This window comes from Rhineura floridana, chromosome 3 (assembly GCF_030035675.1).
Source record: "Rhineura floridana isolate rRhiFlo1 chromosome 3, rRhiFlo1.hap2, whole genome shotgun sequence".
Taxonomy (NCBI): domain Eukaryota; kingdom Metazoa; phylum Chordata; class Lepidosauria; order Squamata; family Rhineuridae; genus Rhineura; species Rhineura floridana.
In genome coordinates, this window is record NC_084482.1 from 168,678,627 (window position 1) to 168,701,392 (window position 22,766).

Here is a 22,766-nt window from a genome sequence, read left to right on the forward strand (position 1 = left end):
GACTCTAGTCCAAGGAACTTCTTCAAGCATTCAACTAGGGGTTCTCACTCAATGTTATGTACCAAACAAAGCGTTGAAGGTATTAGTTTTGGTCTATATATGTTTGAAATGTTTTTATATGGTTTTTAATTGTTTTTCTATATTTTCATTTTATTTTAAATTGTATTGTTTTAACACGTTGTTTCTTGTTTGCCACCCTGGGATAGAAATTCAATAAACAAATAAAGCCCTAAATAGCTCAGGAGGACCAGGATATCTGAGGGACAGCCTATTCCTGTACAAAGCACTTAAACGGAATACCTTGTGACTGTGTCATGACCTACAGAGGTTCATCTGTTGGGGATGGGGAGGGACTTGTCTACTGTGGCACCTACCATATGGAGTGCTTTTTCTGTTCAGATCAGGCAAGCACCAATGGGGAGGTATTTGCCGCCATCAGCTGAAGACACTTTTGTTTACCCAGCCCTTCTCTAACCACTAGCACTGGACCCTGGTGCCTTGCTAATTGGGAAGTTATTTTACCAATTACTTGGTTTTTTATTGAATATTGTTTTGTTTTATGTTGTGAACTGCTTTGGTATTATTTCTGTACATGAAAAGCAGTATAGAAATATTTAAAATAAATGATAATGACTCCAGCGTGAAAGCTTGTGAAGCCCCTTCTCGCATACTTTGGATCTTCAATAGCCTGGACTGTTTCTCACTCCTTTGCCTCCCACGTAACCAAGGCACATCATAGTGCTACTGTGCACAAATCCTGTATCTCAGGCAACACCTTCTCTCTAGCACCAGGAACTGCAAATCTAAGGCCAACACTGATTCTTTGCAGAAATGATTAAGGCATGACTCAATAGTCCTTGTAGCATAAAATGGCTCTTAGTCTCTGGATACACTTATGTGTTTGGATCTTCATTGAGGAGTAGAGTTACCAGATCTCCGGTTTTCGGCTGGAGTCTCCGGCTTCGGGGGTGTTTTCTGGCTCCTCAGCCAGACCACACCTCCTGTCCCTGGATCTCTGGTTTTTGGCGTGGTGTGGCATGGCCACCCAGTAGGGCTGGCCACAGGGCAGGAGATCCCAAGCCCCCCGCCATTCCTCCGCTCTACTTACCTTTATCTTTGCTGTTTTTTGTAGCACACACAGGTTTGCCATCTATCAAGATGGCTGCCGGGGTTTCCCTAAGGGGCTGAAGCCTCTGCCGCCATCTTAATTGATGGCATGCATGTGTGCTACATGCTTGTATTGCTGCCACCAACCAAGATGGCGGCAGAGGCCTCAGCCCCTTAAGGAAACCTCGGCCACCATCTTAATTGATGGCAAACCTGTGCACGCTGTGAAAAACAGCAGAGAGAAAGGTAGGTGAAGCGGGAGAATGATGGGCGGCTCTGAAGCTTCTTCCCTGCTATCCTGCCATGGATTGCGGAAGGGGGGCACAGCTGGTCAGCCACTGTGAGAAGAGGATGTGCTGGACTGGATGAGCCCACGTTGGCCTGATCCAGCACTGCAGGGCTCTTCTTAGGTTCTTAGCCCACCATCCTCCATGAGGACTAGAGAGCCACCCTTGATCATTGGTGCTGCTCCCTCCCCAGGACTGATAGGGCGCTGCCTGGATTAACCATCCTCTAATAGTCTCCTACCCCCCATCCCAAAAAACAAAACTGAACCAAACTCTCCTCGAACACATTTGTCAATGCAGGTGGGCACCCCCTCATGCCACACCTTCTTGCAGGTTGACTTCAATTTGGGCTCCTGCCAAAAGAACCCCCCTTCCCCCAGTTTCCCTTCTCCCTCAAACATATCTTGAGCCACCCCTGGCATCCTCTCCCCCTCCAGAACTCCCCACACTCCCTGGGGAAGGACTGTGGCTGAGTGGGCAGAGCACCTGCTTCACGTGTAGAAGGTCCCAGATTCATCTCCAGGTGGGACTTGGGAAGACTCCCTGCCTGAAACAAAGGAGAGCTGCTGCCAGTCAGTGTAGGCAGTACAGCGATAGATGTACCCAATGGTTTGACTTGGTGGCAGGCAGCTCCCTATGCCCCCACTTCATTGACTGCACCTCATACACTGAGGCTCAGGTACATGGCCCCTCCTTTTGCCTTAAGATGCCGCTGGTGATGTGCACACACCATGCACTCATTAATGCATGGCATATCTATAATTATTATAGGTTTGTAGACTCTGTGGAACAACTGCTCTGGTGTGCTTTCCGGTGCTAGACTAGAAGAGATGTGTTCCATACTTGGGTTTAGGCCTCTAGTGCTTGGAGCACTCCAGGACAACACATTTTAAAATAAGCATGTGTGGGACAGTGAATAAACCTAGAAAATGTAAAAAGTGGAGGGGTTTTTAAATGAGACTAACTAGTGCTTCCAGCATAAGGAAAATATATTTCAGAAGTTCTGTAATTAATGTATAATATATCATTTATAAAATGTAAAATTTTATAGGAGAGCTTTAGATTTTAACATCACAGGATTTAGAAAAATGTTATTGGCTTAAGCAGAGGGTAATGGGAATGTACAATGTGGTGTGTATAGTGGAAGAACCATTTCTCCTAAGGATTATCACAGTTACCTAAAATAATTCCTGCAGTACTTTGATCTTCATCAAATCTGAACTTCTAGGTATTTGTGCAAGAGATTGGATTTTTTATCTGGATAGACCATATTTCATGCTCCTGTATTCCTCTGAGATGCAATGAGTGGTTTAAATAATTCATTAATTTATATTATTTGGTGGAGCTAGTGTTAATGTTCATTTATTATTATTATTATTATTATTATTATTATTATTATTATTATTATTATTATTATTATTATTATTATTATATCCCGCCCTTCCTCCCAGCAGGAGCCCAGGGCAGCAAGTAAACAGGACAGATCTGTCCTTGAGAGAATCTCTCTCTCTCTGTCTGTCTCTGTCTCTCTCTCTCTCCACACACCCCTCCCAATATCCCTAGGTGTCCATCTCTTGAAGTTTGCAAAGAATTTACTGGGTTCTTGCACAGAAGTCGAAAGAAGGTGTTTTGGACAGGAATTTGTTTTTGTTTGAATGGTATGCTCCAAGCAACTGTGGTTGATACTTAATGTATCATGCTTTATGATGTCACTAGGGCCCACCCCATGATGTCACTAGGGCCCACCCCATGACATCACATGGGCCCACCCCATGACATCTCAGGTTTTGGGATGCTTCCGACCTGGCAACCCTATTGAGGAGTACCATCTGCTGGTTGGTATGTAAGTCCTGCCTGGTCCATATTGACCAACTGAAGGATAGCTAATCTGACCCAGTGCCATTTCATGCTTCAGCTATGGGGCGGTATACAAGCTTAATAAATAAATAAATTCATGCACTGATGTTCCATAATGTAAAACCTTTTGCTGTGATAAGTGGACTCCAGTTTATAGACACAAAGGCACACATCTGCTTTGTCAAAGGTAATTTTTGTAGTTATCATGATGAAGTTGTACTTGAAATAATTTGAACAGCAGATACACACATATCTCTGCCATTTTCCCACAGATGCTAAGACTTAGTTAAGCAACAGGATAAGACAAGTGTAGCATTTTCTTTGAGCTGCTCAAGACACCTGAGAGAGTTCAAAACTTCATTTACAAAATAAATCCGGCCTAGTAGTGCCATGAAGAATCCCTGAAATGCATGCAGTTTGGCTGAGCAAAAACAGACCACACCGGTAAGAAAATCTCATATTAATCCCTAAGGCAACTCCAGATTAAAATATTCATGATTAAGTTAATGGGTATTATTGAGCTTTCTCCATTCTAGGAAATAGGTTAGTTGGAACTGGCAATGAGTATGAATCTGAACTAGATAAATATCCAAAAGGAGAGCTGGAAAAAAAGACTACTATGCAATCTCTAGACACTGGTGATGGCCCTGCAACCCTTTCCTATCATCCTATCATCTTTTACAGACTGATGTAAAACAGATTACACATACACACATGGGACTCCATCCAGGCCTGTAGCTGGGGGGAAGAGGGGGCATTGCCCCCTAGAGGTGTGCGTTGCCTCCCCAGGATTTTTTGGGAGGCGGATGTCGTCATTTTAATTTGTGACATGACATTCAATGACAACGTCCATTTAAAGAATAAAAGCTTGTTTTCAGAACAGGAGCAATTTAAGAATAGGAGCCTTTGATCCAGTGAATAAGGCATGGTGAGTGCACAACAAAAGCCTCATCTGGAAGGTCCCCCAAAAGTCTGCTCACTGCATGTCGTGTCCAATTACATACTTATCCAGGAGGTCTCTAAACACTTCGTTCATGAACTTTTGAAACACTCCAGAGCTTCCACAAAGCCCGAATGGCATTACCAAATATTCAAATTGACCATAGGCCATCAGAAATCCTGTCTTCCATTCATCACCCTCCTTCATTTGGATCAGATTGTACGCTCCTCTTAAGTCCAGTTTCGTGAAGATTTTTGCAGAGCGCAGTCGGTCTAACTACTCCGAAATCAGGGGCAACGGATAGCTGTTAGGAATAGTGATTTGATTTAAGGTGCGGTAGTCATTACAGGGTCTGAGCTCACCTCCTCTCTTCTTCACGAACAACAGGGGCGCTCCAGCGGGGGACTGAGAGGGACGTATAAATCCTCGCTTCAGGTTTTTCTCCAAAAACTCCCTCAGTGCCTCCCTCTCTTTCTCTGTGAGAGAGTAAATTCTCCCCGATGGAATGCTCGCTCCTGGCACTAAATCAATTGAACAGTCATAAGGGCGGTGGGGGGGCAAGATCTCTGCCTCTTTTTCATCAAACACATCTTTAAATTCCACATACTTCGAGGGAAGGGTCACTTGCTTGGCTTCTTGCACTGCCCCTGCCAGCGTGTTTGTGGTTCCTTCTGGCTGACAGTTTTCATGGCAGTACTGAGAATTGAACCACACCACCGCATCCTTCCACGCTATCTTTGGGTCATGCTTGACTAACCAGGGCATTCCCAGGATCACATCAAAATTCGAGAGGTCTGACACATACAGCGAAATGAACTCTTTGTGCCCCGGGATTTGTAGTTTCATTTCCTCCGTGGCTCGCGTTACCCCTCCTGATTTCAAGGGTCTCCCATCTATGGTCTCCACCGACAAGGGGGTGTCCAATTTCCATTGGGAAATTCCGTAACGCTTTGCTAGCTCTGCGTCAATAAAATTTGTGGTTGCTCCACTGTCAATTAGCACTGTGGAGTTAAACATTACTCCTTTGGGAGTTGTAATCCGAATAGGCAGCACCAAGACTCCTTTTGAAGGAGGTTTTGCCACCAGAGGCCCTTTGTACAACGCGGCCCCCAGTCCACCGGCCTGTACGTGGACTGGGTTCTTTAGTTTCCCGCCGGCTCTGTTTTTCCCCCTTTCAGCCCGCAATCCCTAGCCACGTGGCCCGGCTTTGAACAGTAAAAGCAGAGGCATTCTCGACGTCGTCTCTCCTTTTCTTCTTCTGACAGCTTCAGCCTGGTCCCCCCCGTCCCTCGGTCGCGTTACCTGACATTCCTGGGGTTGAAGGGGTCTTGCTGCGAGATACTGAAACTGAGTATCTCTGGGTCTCCTGTTTCTTTTCTAGGCGTCTTCCCTCCAATCGGTGATCGATCTGCAGGCACAGCCTAATCAGTCCAGGCAGATTATTTGAGGGGGTAGTTCTAGCCAAGTCATCCAAGATTTCAGAACTCAGTCCACTCCTGTACATAAACATCAAGGCTGCATCATTATAACCAGTTTCCTGGGACAGGATTTTAAAGGCGTTCGTGTACTCCGACACGGTTCCTTTCCCTTGCTTCAAGGCGCCCAACTGCCTAGCCACAGTCTCAGCCCTTTGAGGGTCCTGGAACATCTCAGTCATGGCTCGCATAAATTCTCTATATCTTCCCAGAAGGCCATCCTTTCTAACCAGGTATGGAGTTACCCATTTGGAAGCTTCTCCTTCCAAAAGACTGATCACGAAGGCCACTTTGGCCACATCACTAGGGAACTCTGCATGCCTGATGTCCAAATACAATTCACATTGAGCCACGAAGGTAGAGAGCTGCTCACTCTGTCCCGCATATTTTGGTGGTAATCCTATAGGAATCTTCACCACAGCGGCTGGAGGGGCTGCTCGCATCTGGTCTATCATGGTTTTCAAGGTCTGATTGTCAGTCTTCAATGTCCTGACTGCCGCTAACAAGGTTTGAACATCTGCCTGTAGATCCACCACATTAGTTCTCAGTCATCTCACTTCCTCCATCTCAGAAGTGGGATTTGTTCCCCCTGCTCCCTTCTCCATCTTGTCACGTTCAAGCAGTGGGAGCATTGAGGGTGAAGTAGGTGGTTCTATCAATCTGTCGTGTCCAGGACTGGACTCAGGAACCAGACCAGTTGGTGAAAGCAATTCAGTCTTTATTAAAGTAATATCCAAACAGAGACTACGTCTTCTCATGAAGCAACACAATAACACGTGTCCAGCGACATGCAAGAGAGTTGACAGAACAAGGAATCCCCGTTCCCCCTGACTCTTATAAAGGGGGCTTTCTGGCGCGAATTCTCTCACTCCACCTCAAGGTGCTCTCTTCTACACCCCTCCTCTCTCTCCCCCTTGCTCTTTTTTGTTTTCTCCGGGTGCGCAGTGAAGGGGGAAGTGCTGTCCCCTCCTCTTCTGAGGAGAATTCTGCCTCTGGTATTGGGGAGAGAGGGGGTGGATGCCAGACCCATCAGGCGGGCTTTTCTCTGGCTGAGGAGGGAGTTGAATTCCCCCTCCTTCCGTTTCTAACTGCTCTGATCTGGGAAGGGGGGTGAGCGTGGGAAGTTCCTGGGAAGAGTCTGAGTCTTCTAAAGTTTCAAGGTCTTTACTGCTGGGCAATTCTAACTCCTCTGGCTCTCCCCCCTCCTCTGGTTCTTCTTCACACAACCCTGGGAAAATGACCTCCTCCCCCTCCTCATCCTCTGAAGGGTCAGGGCCCCAATCCTGCATCCTGACACTGAAAGACATTCCTTGACTGAGGGTGAATTTTTCATGAAAATCACAATCACCCTATGATTACTTAAGTGATCCTGAAAAAAACAGCCTGTATAGGAACATGACCTTTGAAGAGTTAAATATTAGAACTTTGTATTATGGGCTAGAGTTAGACTCCACCCTTGGACTTTCCTTTGCTTTGCTTTTCAGTTTCAGTTTCAGTTGTGCTATCTACCAAGCCAGCAATAAAAAGTGTGTTTGTTTGCCTGCAGTAAGAAGTAAGAGTTTGTTTGTTCTGCAGTTATTATAATGAGCAGAGCAGGATTGGATGCTTATTGCTGAAATAAAGAGATAACTTAAAGCATTCTGAAAAAATGGCAACCATTCACTCTTTTAAAGCATTAACTATACTGACAATCAATGTGGCTATTTTTACTTATTTTTCTTGATTATTTGATGGCAAAGGATGAAAACAGCCCTGGAGGAATAGAAATACTGCTGTGCATGCTACAGTTAGCTTTCTGGCTGTCTGGATACCTAAGCTGTAACTCAGGGTTAATTTCTGTTTTTCCCTATATGTGTAGCTCAGCATGAGGCCTTTTCAGGGTTTCTGAAAATCAACCCAGAAACCAATAAAAAAAATTGCAATTACTTTCCACAATTAGTTTCCAATTGCTTAGTTTGTCCTTTATATAGCAGCCAGTTAAAAAGTTTTCCTCTGATGGTCCAACAGGAAGGAAAATCTAAATGCCAGGAACAAGTCTAGAAGGAGGGACTGTTAAGGAGCAGTTAACAAGCACACCCTGTACAATTTATTTTATCTCTCTTCTTCCTTAAACATGTAGTATGGACAAGTTTGTTTTCAGGTGGAATCTAAAGCTGAGATACTTAATGCAGCATCAAAGCCAATCTCAGGAGCTCACTGTCTTTACCACAGGGCTGGTTCTAAAGGGCAGCCAGGTGGGGCACTGGCCCGAGGGTCCTGGAGCTACAGGAGCCCCTGAGGGGCTCTCCACTCCCCTTCCATGATCCGCGATCTGAGGCACCATCCACCTGCCCGCCATTCCCTTGCCTCACCTACCTGTCTCCTGTCTTTTACCATTGCCCTTAATGAAGATGGCGGCCTTGGTTTCCCTAAGGTACTGAAGTCACGGCCACCATCTTAGTTGATGGCAGACATGTGCACGCCTAGCACGCACATGTGCCATCAACAAAGATGACGGTGGAGGCTTCATCACCTTAGGGAAACCATGGCCGCCATCTTCATTAAGGGCAATGGTAAAAGACAGGAGACAGGGGTGGAGTGCTCACCACACATTTGCATGCTTGCCACACACGTTCACACACACATGCCAGGGCCCAGGGCAAGCTGATGCCCAAGGGCCCCGGCATGCCTGGAGCCGGCCCTGCCAAAGTAGTTCAGTTAATAGTCCCAGAATATAGGAACAGACTACAGATGAAAGGGGACTGAAGCTATAGGCATAGTTAAGCTTTTGGGTTTGGTATTCTTATACCAGGGTGAGACAATTCAATAGATTAAACTTCATTCATGTGAGATAACACACACTCTGGATGGAGGAGTGATACAGAAAGTCACTGCATCTCCCTTCCCCTGGCCTGGTCCTCATATCTTCTCTGCCAGTGTGTGTATGGGGGATTGGCTAGTGCTATCTGCCTCTCCTTCTCAAATGCCCCACCTAGAAATGTGGCTGCCCCACCTAATAAGGAAGGCTGGCTACAGGGCTCGCTCTGCCCTCCGCCCCTGTATACTTTGCCTGTGTCCCTCACTCTCTCCTTCCTTCCCCCAGGTGTCATAGTGTTTGTTAGCCCTATGATGGGAAGGAGACATAATTTTATAAGGGTTTGTTATAAAGAATGACAATGTCCAAGTTTGGTTATAATATGTGGCGCCATGTGTTGAATTTTCTAGTCTTTGGATTTATGTGTTCATTTACTTGGTTTATTTAAATTATTTAAAATTTAAAAATACAATGAAATATAATTTTTAACAGATCCCCCCCCCAAGCCTGTAAGATCTCATGCACCAGTAATTATTACTGGACTTAGCTTTGTAAATAGCTCCAGACATGGAGACTACTAGTGATGATAAACAGTTGAGTTCTATAAACATTCTGCCTCAATGCAGTAAGTAGCAGAGAAAATAAAATGAGGGATACAGTGAATGAAAGCCGAAGGGCTTGGGATATTAATTCATCAGCAGTGTAGTGCTTCATCGTAGGTGGTGCCGTCAACAGGCTCTATTTACCTGTAAATAATGGTGTACAATCCCAAGCTGACAACTCTTTATGTAAATAGAATATTTAGGGGAGGAGAACCCACATTGCTATTATTTCTCTAGTTCATAATGTGAAAGAAGTTGCCTTGAGCCTTATTTTTCTTAAGGTAATTGTTTCTTCACCCCCTTCATGGCAGAACTATTAACAGGTTCTTTATTGTTTTTGTGTTACGGCTGGAAGGAAAGATTTTGACATGCAATGCTTAGTAAGATGTACTCACTTAAGCTGGTGCAGGGTTTTTTGCCGTTGTTTTTTTTTACAGCAATGTAGACGTTATAGTTATGAACCATTTGCAGAATTACCTTCTCCCTCCTTTCATTTCATTTAAGGACACCTGTGACTGGATAAGAATTATTAATGAAATCTGGACCCTCTTTTAGATAGGGACTTGAAGCAGTTCCAAAAGCAAAGCTACCAATACAAAATTATTTTTTTTTAAATCATGTTAACTGTCATAACTTCCATCAAAAGAATGGGGATGGCAAATTTAACTGTAAAGGTAAGTGAATGGGGATGGTGGGTGCAATTGGGGAAAGAATCCACACAATCTAAAATGGCAGCAGAAATACATGAATTCATGCTTCTTGGGGTTTTTTTCCCTTTTGCAAGCAGCAACTATAGATATCACTTCTTCCTGGGTACCTTAAGAGGGAACTCCTGTGGGGAGGAGAGCCTGGCTGGGAGTCTAGAGTCCGTGAGTTCAAATCCCCACTCATGTCTCCTGGGTGTAAAGGGCCAGCTAAAGATCACCCGCACAGTGAGAGGCTCAGGGGTTAGGTGCCCTGCCACCTGTGCAGCCGTGGGCAAGCTGCATAGTCCCAAGGAGCCCAGTTGCACCCCAGCTGGCAGTTGCGGACAAGGAAGGGGCTGGCTTGTGCAGCTGTGGCAAGCTGAGCAGGCCCTAGCCAACTGGGGAGGAGTAGCCTCAGAGGGAGGCAATAGTAAACCCCCTCTGAATACTGCTTACCATGAAAACCCTATTCATAGGGTATCCATAAGCTGGGATCGACTTGAAGGCAGTCCATTTTCATTTTTCCTTTACCTAGATAAAGTTGCACACTCTATGCTTTGTCTGAATAAAGCCAGGGCTGTAGAGGCAAAATGTTTCTAGCACTAGCGTTATATTCCCCCTAGTCATTAATGTTTCAGATTAGTTTATTTCCTGCACACAAAAAAGTAGGTCTCAGACATGTATAAAACATTGTACCCCAAGCAAGCTTGACACCATCCTGCCCCTGGGCTTTCTTCTGTAACCACCTTCTCCCATCCAATGCCACCTCTTCTTTTTGGCACTAGATTGATGGATGTTGTCTTACGACACATTTTCAGGTTCTGGCTGGTATCTGGCCCACTCTCAGACTGATCCTTCACAGTTGTCCCTTTGTTTTTTGATAGGTTATACTCTGCTGTCCTTCTTTAGGTGCTTGTTTGTATGATCCATTTGTCATGTTTACAATTTCCAAGGAAAATATATTATGTCATAGCTTGGCTTTGGCTATTAAGCAATAATCAGGCACTGTTAGCCAATAATATCCAGTATATTAAATCGTGGGCTATTATGAGCACAAGAACTGAATTGCTGTATTAGCAATTATTTTAGTACAGGATTCTTTTCTCCACAGTGAGTTACCAGATGGTTGTAGGAAGGCATAAAGGAAATGGCTCTCCCCTGTTGTTTGTTCCTAGAGATTTAATTCCATAGGCACTCTGTCTCTGTACATGGATGTACAATGGATGCTGTGACAAGCACTTGGATATTGTCTCTTCTTAGAATCTCCTGAATTCTAGTTTTGTCTACTATCAAGGAAACAGCCAGATGGGTACTATTTGGAATAAAGTCTACTATTATCTGCATTCTATATCTACTATTAATGATTAGTGACAGATCAGCTTGACTGATGGATTTTGATTAAATTCAAGGCATACTATTGGCAAATTACTTAATGAGGCACTAGTATTTCTAGCTGCCCTTTTGTTTTTAATTGAAGTCATTGAGTCACTGACTGTTTTCATTGGTGGCAATCAATTAGTTTCTGTGTACAGTACATATTTCAGATATTTTTTCTTTTGATGCCAAGACATTTGTGATGCAATTCCATTTTGCCTAATTAATTTTCTTGTCACCCACTATAATACTGCTAGACTCTCCACAGCATGACTGAATGTTTCATCAAAACATATTGAACAGAGCAAATTAAGATGCTTATTCATTATATTCATTCTTAGTAGATTTCTAAAATGCATTATGTTCATGACAATCAACTTAGTCTAAGAAATTCCTGAGAAAGGTTTGCGCTCAACAAACAGAACGAAAGGTTGTTACAAACAATACGCCCTAGCCCCTTTTTGAGGTCTAGTGGCTTGAGTTCGTCCCCAAATACTCACCCAATAGAGCTCAAGAACGAACGAAACAAAATGGAGGATGGAGTAAATTTATTACTAACACGTGCACATGGAGAAATAGCAAGCTAGTTCTGACTCAGCTAGGCACAACCAAGTCTTTTATCAACTTTGTTTTACTAATTATTCATGCATCATTATGATCATAATTACATCACTTTAATCCCTGCCCATCTTCTTCTGGTAACGTCCCCTCGCTTCCATATCCATATATGGAACTTGTTTTTCACACTATTCCACCTTGAATGTTGCAACAATATTTGATACTTTTCTACAGTACAGGTGGACATTGCAACTAAAAGCCTGGGACCTTATTTTTGCAAACGCAGCTTTAAACAAACAATGAAAATGCAAGTTAGCAAATTAGCATTTCTTCTAACACACACACAAGTAAATTAACTGTCAGCATTTTAGCACACAAGCAAGTCATACTGTGCTACAATTTCAAACAGGCCCAGCACTTTCTACTTTAACCAAACAAGGCAATTAAGCAAAATACATTTTTAATTTAAACAAATAAAGTCCATTGTCACAAGGTGACTAGCAGAAATTTGAAGTTCTTGGCCTGCACACAAACTCCATTAGTTGAACTCAGCCCCCGATGACATCAATGTGAAAAGTTAGTTGTAAGTTATTATTAATTTATTTATTTTATTTGTATCCCGCCCTTCCTCCCAGTAGGAGCCCAGGGCAGCAAACAAAAGCACTAAAAAGACTTAAAAACATCACAAAACAGACTTTAAAATATATTAAAACAAAACATCTTTTAAAACCATTTTTTATTTTAAAAAGCTTTAAAAACATTTTTAAAAAGGTTTTAAAACATATTAAAAAGCAATTCCAACACAGACGCAGACTGGGATAAGGTCTCAAGTTAAAAAGCTTGTTGAAAGAGGAAGGTCTTTAGTAGGTGCCAAAATTATAACAGAGATGGTGCCTGTCTAATATTTAAGGGGAGGGAATTCCAAAGGGTAGGTGCCACTACACTAAAGGTCCATTTCATAAGAACATAAGAACATAAGAAGAGCCTGCTGGATCAGGCCAGTGGCCCATCTAGTCCAGCATCCTGTTCTCACAGTGGCCAACCAGGTGCCTGGGGGAAGCCCACAAGCAGGACCCGAGTGCAAGAACACTCTCCCCTCCTGAGGCTTCCGGCAACTGGTTTTCAGAAGCATGCTGCCTCTGACTAGGGTGGCAGAGCACAGCCATCATGGCTAGTAGCCATTGATAGCCCTGTCCTCCATGAATTTCTCTAATCTTCTTTTAAAGCCATCCAAGCTGGTGGCCATTACTGCATCTTGTGGGAGCAAATTCCATAGTTTAACTATGCGCTGAGTAAAGAAGTACTTCCTTTTGTCTGTCCTGAATCTTCCAACATTCAGCTTCTTTGAATGTCCACGAGTTCTAGTATTATGAGAGAGGGAGAAGAACTTTTCTCTATCCACATTCTCAATGCCATGCATAATTTTATACACTTCTATCATGTCTCCTCTGACCCGCCTTTTCTCTAAAATAAAAGCCCCAAATGCTGCAACCTTTCCTCGTAAGGGAGTCACTCCATCCCCTTGATCATTCTGGTTGCCCTCTTCTGAACCTTTTCCAACTCTATAATATCCTTTTTGAGATGAGGCGACCAGAACTGTACACAGTATTCCAAATGCGGCCGCACCATAGATTTATACAACGGCATTATGATATCGGCTGTTTTATTTTCAATACCTTTCCTAATTATTGCTAGCATGGAATTTGCCTTTTTCACAGCTGCCGCACACTGGGTCGACATTTTCATCGTGCTGTCCACTACAACCCCGAGGTCTCTCTCCTGGTCGGTCACCGCCAGTTCAGACCCCATGAGCGTATATGTGAAATTCAGATTTTTTGCTCCAATATGCATAATTTTACACTTGTTTATATTGAATTGCATTTGCCATTTTTCCGCCCATTCACTCAGTTTGGAGAGGTCTTTTTGGAGCTCTTCGCAATCCCTTTTTGTTTTAACAACCCTGAACAGTTTAGTGTCGTCAGCAAACTTGGCCACTTCACTGCTCACTCCTAATTCTAGGTCATTAATGAACAAGTTGAAAAGTACAGGTCCCAATACCGATCCTTGAGGGACTCCACTTTCTACAGCCCTCCATTGGGAGAACTGTCCGTTTATTCCTACTCTCTGCTTTCTGCTTCTTAACCAATTCCTTATCCACAAGAGGACCTCTCCTCTTATTCCATGACTGCTAAGCTTCCTCAGAAGCCTTTGGTGAGGTACCTTGTCAAACGCTTTTTGAAAGTCTAAGTACACTATGTCCACTGGATCACCTCTATCTATATGCTTGTTGACACTCTCAAAGAATTCTAATAGGTTACTGAGACAGGACTTTCCCTTGCAGAAGCCATGCTGGCTCTGCTTCAGCAAGGCTTGTTCTTCTATGTGCTTGGTTAATCTAGCTTTAATCATACTTTCTACCAGTTTTCCAGGGACAGAAGTTAAGCTAACTGGCCTGTAATTTCCGGGATCCCCTCTGGATCCCTTTTTGAAGATTGGCGTTACATTTGCCACTTTCCAGTCCTCAGGCACGGAGGAGGACCCGAGGGACAAGTTACATATTTTAGTTAGCAGATCAGCAATTTCACCTTTGAGTTCTTTGAGAACTCTCGGGTGGATGCCATCCGGGCCCGGTGATTTGTCAGTTTTTATATTGTCCATTAAGCTTAGAACTTCCTCTCTCGTTACCACTATTTGTCTTAGTTCCTCAGAATCCCTTCCTGCAAATGTTAGTTCAGGTTCAGGGATCTGCCCTATATCTTCCACTGTGAAGACAAATGCAAAGAATTCATTTAGCTTCTCTGCAATCTCCTTATCGTTCTTTAGTACACCTTTGACTCCCTTATCATCCAAGGGTCCAATTGTCTCCCTAGATGGTCTCCTGCTTTGAATGTATTTATAGAATTTTTTGTTGTTGGTTTTTATGTTCTTAGCAATGTGCTCCTCAAATTCTTTTTTAGCATCCCTTATTGTCTTCTTGCATTTCTTTTGCCAGAGTTTGTGTTCTTTTTTATTTTCTTCATTCGGACAAGACTTCCATTTTCTGAAGGAAGACTTTTTGCCTCTAAGAGCTTCCTTGACTTTGCTCATTAACCATGCTGGCATCTTCTTGGCCCTGGCGGTACCTTTTCTGATCTGCGGTATGCACTCCAGCTTCTAATATAGTGTTTTTAAACAACTTCCAAGCATTTTTGAGTGATGTGACCCTCTGGACTTTGTTTTTCAGCTTTCTTTTTACCAATCCCCTCATTTTTGTGAAGTTGCCTCTTTTGAAGTCAAATGTGACCGTGTTGGATTTTCTTGGCAATTGGCCAGTTACATGTATGTTTAATTTAATAGCACTGTGGTCACTGCTCCCAATCGGTTCAACAACACTTACATCTCGCACCAGGTCCCAGTCCCCACTGAGGATTAAGTCCAGGGTTGCCGTCCCTTTGGTCGGTTCCATGACCAACTGATCTAGGGCATAGGCATTTAGAATATCTAGAAACTTTGCTTCTTTGTCATGACTGGAACACATATGCGGCCAGTCTATGTCTGGGTAGTTGAAGTCACCCATTACTACCACATTTCCTAGTTTGGATGCTTCCTCAATTTCATATCTCATCTCAAGGTCTCGCTGACCATTTTGATCAGGGGGACGATAGATCGTTCCCAGTATTAAGTCCCTCCTGGGGCACGGTATCACCACCCACAACGATTCTGTGTAGGAGTCTGCTTCTTTTGGGGTTTCGAGCTTGCTGGATTCAATGCCTCCTTTCACGTATAGAGCGACTCCGCCACCAATACGTCCTTCCCTGTCCTTCCGATATAGTTTATATCCAGGGATAACCGTATCCCACTGGTTTTCTCCATTCCACCAGGTCTCGGTTATGCTCACTATATCAATGCTCTTCTCTAAGACCAAGCACTCCAGTTCTCCCATCTTGGTTCGGAGGCTCCTAGCATTAGCGTACAGGCACTTGTAAGCAGTGTCTCTCTTCAAGTGTCTTTGGCACTTGTGGTTAGGCCTGTGGTAATTTTGCTCTTCTGAATTTATATCCTGTGCCCCTGCTCTCACAATGCCTACTTCTAGGCCTACCCCTTTTAAAATTTCCTATGTTGTGCAGAACAGACCTCCTGATAAGATAGTATTTTCAAGTGGCCCTCACCTGCAGAGTGCAGTGATTGACTGGTATGTAAGGGACAAGACGCTCTTTCAGGTATCCTTTTCCCAAGCTGTATAGGGCTTTGTACACAAAAACTAGAACCTTGAAGTTAGTCAAGCCTCACTTATTTCAGTGGAAGCTAAGTTCTTCATCTGGATCCAACCTATGTGTACTCTCCTTCTTTTAAAATATTGGTACTATCCAATTGGCCCACAGTGAATTTTCTTCCCTAGACTGCTCTGGTAATCTTGGAGTTGTTTTTAGGGGGGGCACTAATATCTCTAGTTGCTGGAAACAGTCAAACTTGAAATATGCCTTTAGCATACATGCTAGTACTTCTGGCACATGCACACATATATATCATCTCTAAAGGGCAAATGACAGTCACAAATATTCATGATCTCTGGTCGGAAGATGGTTATTAATCTACTGCATATACATTGGCATGCTTGTTTCATCAGGACTTTGGCTTGTTTGATGATTAAAAACGAAAGTATTTTTTTGAACCTGATTAGCTATACTCAGTCAGTTACTCTCTAGAGAGCAAGTAGTAGAAAACAACTGGACATCTCTGTCTTTCAGATATCACCATGGCATAGTTAAACATCTATTATTTTTACGACATTTTTATTAAATGTTTCAAGAAACAACAAGAACAAAAATACAATTTAAACCCAAGGGCCAAAGACAAAATACAGATAAAAAAGGAAGAACACAACAAAATCCCCAAATTCTTACAAAGGATGGACAAGTAAGCATAATTAAATAAAACCACATTAAAGCCAGGTCAAGAGTTCCACATGTCTTGTGATATTGATGGAAGTTGCTGTTGTAATTGATGTGTGGAAACATATGAAATAATATCCCACCAAACCGTGTTAAATGTGTCAGGCTTGGCATGTCCTTGAATTGAGCATAGCTAACATGTGATTTTTTCTAGAAGAGCAATATTCCAAATGTTTTTATATCATTATGAGAGATCCAAATTATCTAAATATTTCCATTTTTGAACAATTGACAACCTTGCTGCAAACGTAATGGACTATTAAATCTTTAGATGATATATTTGTATTACAACTGTTGAAAATCAATAGGAGAGCCAGCTGGGGAGCCATACTGAAGTGAGATTTAATGATCTTAGATATTTGTTCAAAAACTATCAGCCAAAAAGAGTGGACCTTGGGACAATCCCACCAAAGGTGGAAATAAGTACCCTGATGGAGGGAAGCTCAGAATTATCTTAGAAAGTTGTATTGGGGGTCCTATACCATCTGTGACGAATTTTCAGTGAGATTTCCTTGGTACATGCTGAGATTGATTTTAGTGGCTTCAGTGTCCATGTAGTCCGCCATTGTATGTTGTCCAATTGGATGTCCATATACGTTTCCCAGAGTCATTAATCCAGTGAGTTGACCTGTATTACACTGTATTAACTCTATAATTCTGAAACAATTATTTCTCAGTCCCAGCGTTCAAAACAATGTACTCTACTTGGGGTCTGACAAGGGATGTATTATTTGTTCCATTTGGAATCAATTCACCTCTAAATCAGCTAAATCCATTGCAACTATTGTTCTGTGATGGGATTATCATTCCCGTAGAAGTCTCTCTGTCAAAAATATCCCATAGGCTCCCAACGTGCCAACCATGTTTTCATGTTAGAGTCCAATATTGCAAGCTGCATCTGTACAGTGCTCAAAGGTGAGCAAGCTGGAAAACATTGTGATTGCCATCTTTTCCAGATTTGAAGAGTGCATAGTGTAAATGGGTTACTAATTTTTTCAGAAATAAGTGGGTAAAATGTTCAAAAGGAAATGCCCAAGAGGGGTCCAATCCTAATTCTTTTTCTTCTAAAGATGTCCAGTGCTTATGAAATTTAAAAATCATAAAATATATATTCTGGAGTTTAAAGTCTTCATAATATGATGCAAGATATGGTAGTCCCCCTCCCTCTCCCTCCGGCCGCCTGTAATATGATTTCATAGCCAAATGAGGGGTTTTGCCTTAGAAGACAAACCAATTAAGGTGTTTAATTGTTGCCAACATTTGAGAGCTGCCGATGGGATGGAGACCGGGAGGACCTGAAACAAAAATAAAAAACATGGCACCAATTTCATTTGCACGGCAGCTACCCTACCTAATATAGATAACTGCAGTTTCTGTTTTGACCATTTATGTAAATCCTGATGCATACATTGGATCAAGGGTCCAAAGTTCAAGTAAAACAATTTTGATAGATTTTTAGGAATATACACACACAAATACTTAAATGCTTTATGGCAAATTGGAATTTGGCTAAATTTATATATTTCCAGTTGGTCAGATGGGTTTATATTGAGAAACATAAAGTGAGATTGTTCAAAATTAATACGCAACCCTGCTATTTTTTCAAATAAGTGTAATTCTGCTTGTAAGGCTGGTATGGATTTCTTGGGATCTTGCAACATCGAAATAATGTCATCAGCATATAGATTTATAAGATGCTCCTCGCCCTCGCCCTGGAACCCCTTGATGGACATGTTATTTCTTAAAGCAATGGATAAGGGCTCCAGGGAGAGGCCAAAGAGCAGCAGGGACAGGGGACACCCCTGTTTAGTACCTCTCTGAATTAAGATGGGTGCTTCTTTTAAATTATTTGTCCGGACTAAGGCATACTTTTTGTGTATAATCTAATTATATTTTCAATAAAGTGGTAATACTAGAACTCGTGGACATTCAAAGAAGCTGAATGTTGGAAGATTCAGGACAGACAAAAGGAAGTACTTCTTTACTCAGCGCATAGTTAAACTATGGAATTTGCTCCCACAAGATGCAGTAATGGCCACCAGCTTGGACGGCTTTAAAAGAAGATGAGACAAATTCATGGACAGGGCTATCAATGGCTACTAGCCATGATGGCTGTGCTGTGCCACCCTAGTCAGAGGCAGCATGCTTCTGAAAACCAGTTGCCGGAAGCCTCAGGAGGGGAGAGTGTTCTTGCGCTCGGGTCCTGCTTGCGGGCTTCCCCCAGGCACCTGGTAGGCCACTGTGAGAACAGGATGCTGGACTAGATGGGCCACTGGCCTGATCCAGCAGGCTCTTCTTATGTTCTTATGTCTCCCAGGCCATATATTTTAATACATTAATTAAATACTTCAATTCTAAACAATCAAAAACTTTATATGCATCTGGTGAAAGGACGGCCAATGGACACTTATGGAAGCGAGCCTTGTGGATTACATTTAAAACTTGACGGATTGGGTCACTAATATGTCTATTTGGTATAAAACTGGTCTGATCCAAATGCACTAATGAGGGGACTATTGAATTAAGGTCAGCAGTTAAAATTGAAGTGAATAGTTTCCGGCCCTGATTCAGTAGGGTGATGAGTCTATATGAACCCAACATCCTACTGTCTTTTTCCGGTTTTAATATTATGATAATACTTGAAGTTCTCTTTTTTTATCATTAATTTTTATTCAAAGTTTCAAAAAACAAAAAAAAAAACAAATTAATAACTAATACAATAAAATAAAATGTTGACTTCCGATTTGTCACAGATCAGTTATAGGTCTATAATATATAACAAACCTGTCTCTTAATATATTACAAAATCACTTTCCTCCAGTAGTTATCTTAATTAATCATCAAATCTCATTAACATCACTTTATTCTTTCCGCAAAAAGTCAAAGAGAGGTTTCCACTTCTTGAGAAATATATCCATCGATTTTTCTCCAAATAAACATGTCAATTAATCCATCTCATCAAGTCTGCTAGGTCCAGTAATTTCAATAGCCATTCTTCCATTATCAGTGTTAATTCCATCTTCCATCTTCCATCCTTGCACCCATAATAATCTTGCTGTCATAGTCATATAATAAGAGTCTGATGGGAATTTCCTTCCTCACAAATATTTCCTTGCCATCAATTCTGAATGTGTTACTGAAATGTTGTTGTCAAGTCATATCTCTGTTCCTCTTTTTTACGAAATGCACTAGCACATCTCTTGAGAATTTTTCCATTGTCACATATCTGTAATTAATTCTATAAATTTTCTCTATTTCAAGCTCCATCACATCATTCCAGGACTTGCATCTTCCCTTTAATTTTTCTTTCTTCTTCTATTGCTTGTCTAGTTATATCTTTGATCTCATCAACCTCCTCTCTCATAAAATCCCCTATTTCTTTCAACTCCTGCTTCATTTTGCCAAATTCAATTTTCATCTCTTGTTTGCCATGTCTCAGTTCTTGTTTTGTTATCTCAATCTCATCCATTATTTTCTGAAAGATATTTACATCCAGCATCTCAGCCACTTTCTTAATTGTCATTCTTAAAACCAAGAAGAAAAAAAACCCTTCAATTTCCAATATAGCACTATTCCCAAGCAAAGAGCAATTTATTTCTTTTTCCAGCAACAAAGGAGTTAATATTCCAAACCTGATGACATCATAATGTAGACAGCACAAACTGCCTTATCTCTTATGTGTCCAAGAATGCAAAACAAATTTAGTTCACAGCATCCAAATAATTAGTGGCATAAGGAACAAGCAGATTCGTCAAAATGAAGTAGACCAGAAAAAATAGTCCCAGACATATAATACTCAAAAGTTCATATAAATCAAAATTTTTCTCCTCAGATTAGATGCCCCTCATCCGTTTGTATCTTTATAATTCTCAATTCCAGGCCAGCTTTTTGCAATAAAAACAAAGATAAGCTATTTCGATTTCCTTCCGCCTTAATTCCGTGTATAAAAGAGAAAAGTTATAACTCCCCCAAGGATTCTTTACTGCTGATTCTTTTAACAAATCTCTTTTACTGCAACAATTTAAGCCAAATGATAAGGATAGACAGAAGAATGCTTGCCTGTTAAAATCTGTTTTTCTTTGAAGAAAAGAAAAACGTCTCGCTTAATCAGTTTGAGCTTGCTTGAAATTCCCTGGCTCCGTCCGACGTTGCTGGCTGGTCCTTCGTTCATAGGCGATCCTAATGAATTCAAGTCCCCCAACAAACACAACAAAGCTTGTGGATGATCTCTTTGTTTCTCCCTTGCCTGGGAGAAAGTTTTTACCAGTCAAAAAAAACCTTTTGACTGGTTTTAAAACTGAAAAAGCTTCCTCTGAGATGAAAGCTCATCTCAGAGGCAGGCACAAGCGAAGCAATCCTTCCCGGAAGTCGATAATACTTGAAGTTCTCCATGTTTCAGGTATGGGTCCTTGCTGCCATATTACATTAAACAATTTTGTCAAATGGGAAACTAAAATATCTTTATATTTTTTTTGTAAAAAGAGCTCCCAAAGAAGATATTGGACCGATAGAATTGAATTTATTTTGATGAGTCCTGGTATAATTCTCTCACAGAGTTCCCAGAGGTGGCATCTGCGTTCAGTTTGCGAAAGCCAACCTTTAATTTTGTAGAAGTTTAAGAGCACCAGCTTCTTTGGATTTAAACTCAGCTTCCAATTTTGTTTCTAATTTGAGGAGCTGTCGATAAATTGTCCTTTTTATGTTCTACTTATGTCTGCTGAGAGTAATAATAAGTTGGCTCATCAGATTGTCGAGGTATAATCTCCAGGGGTAAATTTTGAGTTAAAACAACAGTATTTATATTTCGTGAAAGAACAGCTTCTTGTGAGTTCTTGAGTTGTGTCTTTCCAGCAGTTCTCTTTTTCTTTTTGTTCCTCTTCTATCGGTCCAATATCTTCACTACAATTATGTTATGGCCAGAGCTATTGTCACTTTTCAAGATACAAGGACTGCTGATCTGTTCTATAGATGTAAAGCGAATTTTATTTACTATCACATACCGTTCACAAGATATTTTGAAAATCATGCTCCCCCACAAAGTCTCATTAGGCCCATACTGCCTCATACGAATTCTGATTTGCAATCGAAACAAACATTGAATGCCCAAATAGAAGAAACAGATAATAATTTCTTCAAGGCGTCAAACGATTATCATCCAGCGATAAAAGATTCTAACATTCAATTACCTACAACACGCAATAAGTCAAAGATGCTGAATACTCTCCCAGAAGAATTGCTGCTTCTTGCGCTATATCCTAACTTTAATGCTCAAGAGCAATTGGAGACCATCAACAGACTGAAACACTTAATACACTCATTGGAGAATACAAGGAAAATATCTTCTTCACTTGAATTGTGTGAATCTCCAACCACAATACAATCAAGGGATGAAGTAAATATATCATGCGAATCCATTAGGATGCAATCAACTCATACTAACTTCTTAAGTCCCCTATCACCAACTACTTCATCTACTATTGATACTCAATCTCTAGGGGAAAATATAACCAAGCGCATCCATCTCTCCTCAAATAGAGAAATACAAGAAGACACAAACGCAACAACACACAAACTTCCTGCCCTCAACAAACTGACTGGAATCCAAGTCAGGAATGAAAGAACTTAAGATAATATCTTGGAATATTGCCGGATGGAACAACAACTCTATCAATCATGACACAATTGACTTCCTGACTTCTAATGATATAATATCTCTTCAAGAAACCTGGTCTCTGAGGGAACCAAATATTGATGGCTTTACATCGTTCCATCTCCGAGCAACTCCCAGTGAAAAGGGAGGCAGACCTAAAGGTGGAGTGTGTACTTTTATATCAACTTCCCTGAGGGTCAAAACTACACTTGCTGGGACTCTACAAGATTTAGCTATCGCTCTAATTCTGGAGTTTTCTCAATTTTCAATAATAATTATCAGTGTCGATTTACCTTCTGCATGTAGTAATAACTTAGCAGATAAAAGAATATCATCACTTGAGGCCTTTATCACCAAATTGATGACCAAAAACCCAGACAAAAAATTGATTCTTCATGGCGATTTCAATGCTCGAATAGGTACCTCAGACATGACTCTATTCCAAAAATATCACCATGTGCCCTTATTGTCAAATGAGCCTATCAATATACCCTCTCGCTCTTCT